Source organism: Muntiacus reevesi, chromosome 4 (assembly GCF_963930625.1).
Source record: "Muntiacus reevesi chromosome 4, mMunRee1.1, whole genome shotgun sequence".
Lineage (NCBI taxonomy): Eukaryota > Metazoa > Chordata > Mammalia > Artiodactyla > Cervidae > Muntiacus > Muntiacus reevesi.
The window spans coordinates 154,533,608-154,541,700 of NC_089252.1; the positions used below are offsets into that span (position 1 = coordinate 154,533,608).

Genomic DNA, 8,093 nt, shown 5'->3' on the forward strand with positions numbered 1-8,093 from the left:
ACTTAGTGTTTTCATTTTCTGAGTCTTGAATACAGTGTTTTCTTCACCTAGACTGTTAGTTCCCTTCTTACTTGTCTGAGAAACTCTAATTCTTCCTTCATGATGCAATTCAAATGTCACCTGTTCTGTGATGATTTCCTTAAGCAACCCTACACACCTCTCTGCCCAGATCTACTAGTTGTTCTGTGTTTAGTATTCTCTTAAGGTACTTCTTTCTTAAAATGTGTCACTTATTATCATTTGGAGAAGTCACTGGGGTTAACTAAGGCTCAGTCTCTCATGATAACCAGCATAGTTAACAATAGTTAATGAAGCTAACTATGTCATAAATTTTAGTACAATTTTTGAACAGCTGAAATGTCTACAGCACTCAATGTTTATGTAGTTCGCAGTGTAGTGAGTGTTAATGTGAAGAAGAAAAGGAACAAACCACCATCTGGTTGGTGTAAATGTCTGTGATGAGAGGTCAATCAGTGGCAGGCTGTGTCTGAAAATGAGAAGGAATAAAAATAGTGGACATTAGGACTGCTGAGAAGCAGAGCTGATGGAGAGAAGAGAATGAGTGATGTAGATAGAAAAAAAAATGTTTGAAGAAATAATGCCCCCAAATTTGATTAAAAGTATAAACAGATTGAGGAAATTTATCAGACATGAAACCAAAAGAAATATGAAAAAAACTACATTGACACTTCAAAATCAAATTGCTTAACACCAGTGACAAATAGAAAACCTAAAAAGGAGCCAGAGGGAAAACAGACCATTTCATATAGAAAGAAACAAAGTCAAAGATGACAGCAGATTTTTCATGTGCAAGAATGTAGGTTAGAAGATAGTGGTGCAACATCATTAAAATAATGGAAGAAAAGAAACTCTGTCAATTTAGAATTTTTCACCCAGTAAAAATCTGTTTCAAAAATGAAGGTAACAATTCCTAAGAGAAATAACATATGTCAACACAAAGACATGTACACAAATGTTCATAGACAAATTCTTTGTCATTACCAGAAACAACCCAAATGGTCAACAATTAGTGAAAGGAAGAAAGAAATGTGGTATATATATATAATGAAGTAATATTTAGCAATAAAAAGGTATAAACTACTTACACTTACTACAATATGGTTGAACCACAGAAGCATTATGTTATGTAAGGCGAGGCAGATGCAAAAGACTATATTGTAGAATCCCATTCATCTGAAATGCTTAGAAGGCACTAATCTATAGGCAGAAAACAAATTAGTGGTTGCCTGAAGCTGAAAAAAGCAGAGATTAACTGTGAAAATGAATACAGAATTTTTTGATGATGTAAACATTCAAAACCACTTGGAATGCTTGCACAATTTTACAAATTTACTGAATTACAAATATATTGAATTTTATATTTATAAAGGGTGAACTTTATATATGTAAATTACCCCTCAATAAATCTTTAAAAAATGAAAGTGGAATAAAGACCTTTTTAGACATACAGAAGCTGAAAGAATTCAATGACAGACATTCTCTTCAAGAAATGTTGATGGAAATCCTTTAAGCACAAGAAAAATATAATCAGTCAGAAAGATGGATCTATATGAAGAAACACTTTAGGAGATAATCTACAGTTCAAAACCAAAATAGCAATAATATAGTTACTATAATATTTATAGAATATGTAAAAGTGAAACATATGACAATAGCACAAAAAACAGGGAGGGAAACCATAAGTATATTGCTTTATTGTTCTTATACCAAAATGTAAAGTTAATATCGCATGACAGTAGATTTTAATAAAGTAAAAATGTATTATAAGTCTTGATGCAATCATTAATGTTAACATAAGAATTCTAGCTAATAAACCAACAAAAGAGATAAAATGGAATTATAAAAATTACTTGATCCAAAGAAAGGAAAAATAAAGGGGAAAAGGGAACAAAGATGGGAAAAATGAAAGACAAATATCAAGATGACCAATCTAAACACAGCAATATCAGTAATAAAATTGATTGTAAGTAGTCTAAATATTCCAGTAATAAAGGTGAATGCAATGTTGAATAAAATGGAATATCTAATGATATGCTGCTTATAAAAATAAACTTTAGTATAAAGACATAAGTAGGTTAAAATTTAAAAAATTAAAAAACAACATGTCATTTTAACATGAAGCAAAGAAACCCAGGCTGGTTATTATTTTACTATCAGATAAAATATATTTTAAGACAAATATCTTGTGAGAGATAAAAAGTATCTTGAAGATTATACAAGAACCAAATCATTAAGAGCAAAGGGTGATCTTAAATATTATGCATCTAATAATAGATCTTCAAAATACTTGGTATAAAAATTGTAAGGTGAAATAGACAAGTTTACATTTGTAGTTGGAGATTTCAAAATTTAATATCAATAGCTGATCAAATGAATAGACAGCAAATCAGTAAGAATATCAAACACTATCAATCAATTTGACTTATAAGACACTGAACCCAGGAACAACAGAATATACATTGTTTTCAAGCACCCTTAGAACATTTACAAAGACAGATGAAATTCTGAGTCATAAAACAAGTCTCAAAAAATTTAAGAAGATTAGATCATACAAAGAATGTTATCTAATAACAGGTAATAATAATAATAATAAATTAAATAATAATAATTAAATAGAAATCTATAACAGATATTGTGCAATGCAATTTATAAGTATTTGGAACATTATTGTACACTTTTAAATAAAACCTGTGAGTCTAAGAAGATTTCGAAAAGGAAATGAGAAAGTATTTAGAATAGAATGAAAATTAAAATATAACATTGGAGAAGGAACTGGCAACCCATTCCAGTATTCTTGCCTGGAAAACCCCATTGACAGAGGAGCTTGGTGGGCTACAGTCCATGAGGTTGCCAGAGTCAGACATGACTTAGTGACTAAACCATCACCACAACCAAAAATATACCAAAATTTATGGGATGCCAAGTGTGTTAGAATAACAGCCCCCCCCCCCCAACCAAATATGCACACGTCCTTGTCCCCAGAACCTGTGAATATGTTACTTTTCATGGCAAAAAGGAGTTTTGCCGATGGGACTAACTTAAGGATCTTGATATTGGTTTGCAAATATTTCTCATAAAGGGACATGAAAAGACGTTCAACATCATTTTTGTTTGTTTGTTTAGTCACTAAGTCATGCCTGACTCTTGCAACCCAATAGACTGTAGCCCACCAGGCTTCTCTGTCCATGGAATTTCCCAGGCAAGAATACTGGAGTGGGTTGCCATTTCCTTCTCCAGGGGATCATCCGATCCAGGGGTTGAATCCACGTCTGTCGCATTGACAGGTCGATGATTTACCACTGAGCCACAGGGAAGCCCATCATCAATAGTCACTAAGAAATGTGAATAAAACCACAGTGATATATCACTGCTCACTTACTGGGATGCCTTCAATGAAATATTGATTATACCAGGTGTTGGTGAGAATGGAATAACTAGTATTCTAGTACCTTGGATGAGAACACTTTGGAAAACAATTTAGCAACTTCTTAAAGAGTTACATATACACCCAGCTATGTTCCAGCCATTCAGCCTAGGTATTGATGTTCACTCTTGAGAAATGAAAACATATGAACAAAGTTTTAGACTTAATGTTCATAGAAGCTTTATTTGTAATAGCCAAAAATTGGGTAAAAATAACCCTAAATGCTTTCTAATTGGTAAATTTGTAAACTACAGTCCCCACAATGGACTACTATTCAGCAATAAAGAAGATTGAATTATGATAGACTCAGTAGCATAAATAAATCTCAAAAATCTCAAAATAATTATGCTGGGTGATATTAGCCAGGTGAAAATGTACATTAATCTTTTTTCTTTTTTTGTACTGCATTAATTTTTAAATACAAAATTCTAGAAAATGCAACTAACTCACAGAAAACAGGTCAGTGATTTCCTGGATACAGAGTAGAGATGGCAATGTGTGAGGGAGGAATTACCCAGGGGCAAAATTAAACTTTTGTTGGGGATGAATATCTTTGTTATCTTGATTGTGATGATTATTTTATGGTTGTATACATATGTCAAAACTTAACAAATTATATACTTCAAACATACTCAGTTTATTGTATCTTAATTATATGTCCATAAAGCTACCAATGAAACACACATACAATAATATACAGCTAAACATATACCCACTAAACTAATGATAATAAAAAAATCACTGAAAATACTAAATCTTGGAGAAGATGTGCAGAAACTGGAACCCTCATACATTGCTTGTGGTAATGCAAAATGGTTCAGTTGTTTTGGAAAACAATGCTAAACTTATTATTGTCATTTGACCTAGTAATGTCATTCCTTAGTATATATCCTGAAGAAATATAACATGTTCATGAGAACTGTAATGCAAATGTTCATAGGAACTTCATTCATAATGGACAAAAAATGAAAACAGTTCAGGGTTAACCAACTGGTGAAGAAATAAACACAATGTGGCATATTCATATGACCAAATACTATCCAACAATAAAAATGAAAAAAAAAAAAGTATTCCATGCAAAGTCATGAATGAACCTAAAGAACACACAAAGTGAAGGAATTCAGACACAAAATATTATATAGTGTACTATTCAATTTATACAAACTTTCTAGAAAATGCAAAGATCAGTGTTTCCTTGGGACTAGGGGAGGGAAAAGGAATTGACAAAAAGGGACAGAATAGAATTTGGGGAATGGTAGAAAGTTTCTAAATCTGGGATGTGGTGATAGATAAATTTGGGCTTCCCTGGTGGCTCAGTGTCAAAGAATTTGCCTCCTTGCAGAAGGCACAGTTCAATCCCTGGGTTGGGAAGATCCCCTGGAGAAGGGCATGGTAACTCACTCCAGTATTCTTGCCTGGAGAATTCCATGGACAGAGGAGTTTGGTGGGCTACAGTTCATGGGGTCACAATAAGTAGGACATGACTGCAGTGACTGAGCAGGCATGCATATAAATTTACTAAAAATCATTCTGCATATTTAAATGGGTGAATTTTATAGTATGTCATGTATGCCTCAAGAAAGTGTTAAAAATGCAAAAAAAAAGAACTCCAAAAAAATGAAGTACCTACCATGTGTCACATATCGTAGGATACAAAAAATAATGTGTTACATGTGATAATTGAGACTATCAAAAGTTGGGTGAATGTTAGCTAAATCTCTCCTTTCTTCCCTGTGACTGGTGGATCTGAAGTCACCTAGCTGACACTGTCTGAGGTTTGGCAGCCACTGCCTTGGAACAAGGCTCTGTGCTCTTCCTTGCCCTTAGCTCATTCAGTAAAGAGGAGTCGTCTTTTTGTTTTTTTCTGTTAGAGGTATTTCTTTTTCTAACTCCAAACCGAGGTGGTGATGCCATTATTCTTCTTACATCAGGGTCGGGTGAATTTAATAGATAGCAGTTGTAAAGTCCTTGGAGGTATTCAAGGAAAAGAGCTTGACACAGTCTATACAGGTTTAATGACTAAAATGTCCTGTTTGCTACTTCCCAACTGTCACCTCTTCCCCGTATTCATTACTTTTGTCCACTCTAAATACAATTGCTCACATCAATGAGCTGGTGAGTAAACTCACATATATCAAGTCTGCCAATAAAACTGAAGTCAAGTTCAATTTCTTTGGGGGAGAAATAATGAAGTTAGCACCATATTCCTGCTTGTTTCTTTAATGTAATTAGAGAGGATGTTTTCCTCAAACATTTTATTCTCTGAGAAGTTCTGCTTCTTCCAAGCACTTTAAAGAGCTTGATTTTGGATGCTGTGAAACATTACAAAAGTGCACTGTGCATTATCATTATATGTTGAAAAATACTGATTTAAAAACTGGCTTCCCTGGTGGCTCAGATGGTAAAGAATCTGCCTGCAATGCGGGAGGCCAGGGTTTGATCCCTGGGTTGAAAAGTTCCGCTGGGGAAGGGAATGGTAACCCATTCCAGTATTCTTGTCTGGAAAGCTGGACATGACTAAGCGACTAACACTTTTTTCCTCTCAGAGATACATTCGTTAGGCTACTCCTTTCTAGCCATGGATGCGGCTGAGTCAGCACTGTTGAAGTCTCCCTGGCTCCGCTGCCATCATGTCTAAGTCAGAGTCTCCCAAGGAACCCAAACAGTTGCAGAAGCTCTTCTCAGAGGATGGGCTTTGACACAACCAACGAGAGCCTGAGGAGCCATTTTGAGTAATGGGGAACACTCACAGACTGTGTGGTAATGAGGCATCCTAACACCAAGCATTCCAGAAGCTTCCAATTTGTCACATATGCCTCTGTGGAGGAGGTGGACACAGCCAAAATGCAAGGCCACACAAGGTGGATGAAAGAGTTGTGGAACCCAAGAGAGCCATCTCAAAAAGAAGATTCTCAAAGATCTGTTACCCACATAACTGTGAAAAAGGTTTTTGTTGGTGGCATTAAAGAAGACACTGAAGGACTTCACCTGAGAGATTATTTTGGATCGTATGGGAAAATTGATTGAAATCGTGACTGACTGAGGCAGTGGTAAAAAGCAAGGCTTTGCTTTTGTAACCTTTGATGAGCATAACTCTATAGACAAGATTGTCGCTCAGAAATACCACACTGTGAAGGGCCACAAATGTGAAGTTAGAAAAGCCCTATGTAAGCACGACATGGCTAGTGCTTCATCCAGCCCAAGAGGTGAAAGTGGTTCTGGAAACTTTGGTGGTGCTTGTGGAGATGGCTTTGGTGGAAATGACAACTTTGGTCAGGGAGGAAACTTCAGAGATCGAAGTGGGTTTGGTGGAAACTGTGGGCGGGGTGGCTATGGTGGCAGTGGGGATGGCTATAATGGATTTGGTAATAATGGAAGCAATTTTGGACAATGATTTTGGCAGTTACAACAATCAATCTTCAAATTTTGGTTCCATGAAAGGAGGAAACTTTGGAGGCAGAAGTTCTGACCCCATTGGTAGTGGAGGCCAATACTTTGCCAAACCATGAAACCAAGGTGGCTATGATGGTTCCAGCAGCAGCAGTAGCTATCCCAGTGGCAGAAGGTTTTAATTACTGCCAGGAAACAAAACTTAGCAGGAGAGGAGAGCCAGAGAAGTGACAGGCAAGCTACAGGTTACAACAGATTTGTGAACTCAGCCAAGCACAGTGGTGGTAGGGTCTAACTACTATAAAGAAGACACGTTTTAGACAACTCTCATGTGTATGGGCAAAAACTCCAGAACTACTGTACTTCTGACTAACTGTGTCAGTTCAGTTCAGTTCAGCCACTCAGTCATGTCCGACTTTTTGCGACCCCATGAACCGCAGCACGCCAGGCCTCTCTGTCCATCACCAACTCCTGGAGTTTACTCAAACTCATGTCCATCGAGTTGGTGATGCCATCCAACCATCTCAACCTCTGTCAACCCCTTCTCCTCCTGCCCTCAATCTTTCTCAGCATCAGGGTCTTTTCAAATGAGTCAGCTCTTCACATGAGGTGGCCAAAGTATTAGAGTTTCAGCTTCAGCATCAGTCCTTCCAATGAACACCCAGGACTGATCTCCTTTAGGATGGGCTGGTTGGATCTCCTTGCAGTCCAAGGGACTCTCAAGAGTCTTCTCCAACACCACAGTTCAAAAGCATCAATTCTTTGGTGCTCAGCTTTCTTCACAATCCAACTTTCACATCCATACATGACCACTGCAAAAACCATAGCCTTGACCAGATGGACCTTTGTTGGCAAAGTAATGTCTCTGGTTTTTAATATGCTATCTAGGTTGGTCATAATTTTCCTTCCAAGGAGTAAGCGTCTTTTAATTTCATGGCTGCAATCACCATCTGCAGTGATTTTGGAGCCCCCCAAAATAAAATCTGCCATGGTTTCCATTGTTTCCCCATCTATTTGCCATGAAGTGACGGGACCAGATGCCATGATCTTAGTTTTCTGAATGTTGAGTTTTAAGCCAACCTTTTCACTCTCCCCTTTCACTTTCATAAAGAGACTCTTTAGTTGATCTGCATATCTGAGGTTATTGATATTTCTCCAGGCAATCTTGATTAATAGGTTATTTTAGTTTCTGTTCTGTGGAAAGTGCAAAGCATTCTAACAAAGGGTTTTAATGTAGTTTTTTTTTTTTTGCACCCAT

At 36.5% G+C, this 8,093-nt stretch overlaps 1 pseudogene; it reads left to right on the forward strand.

Annotated features, from left to right (window-relative positions):
* Nucleotides 1-6,075: 6,075 nt before the first annotated feature.
* On the forward strand, nt 6,076-7,017 carry LOC136166128 (heterogeneous nuclear ribonucleoprotein A1-like; annotated as a pseudogene).
* Nucleotides 7,018-8,093: the final 1,076 nt, after the last annotated feature.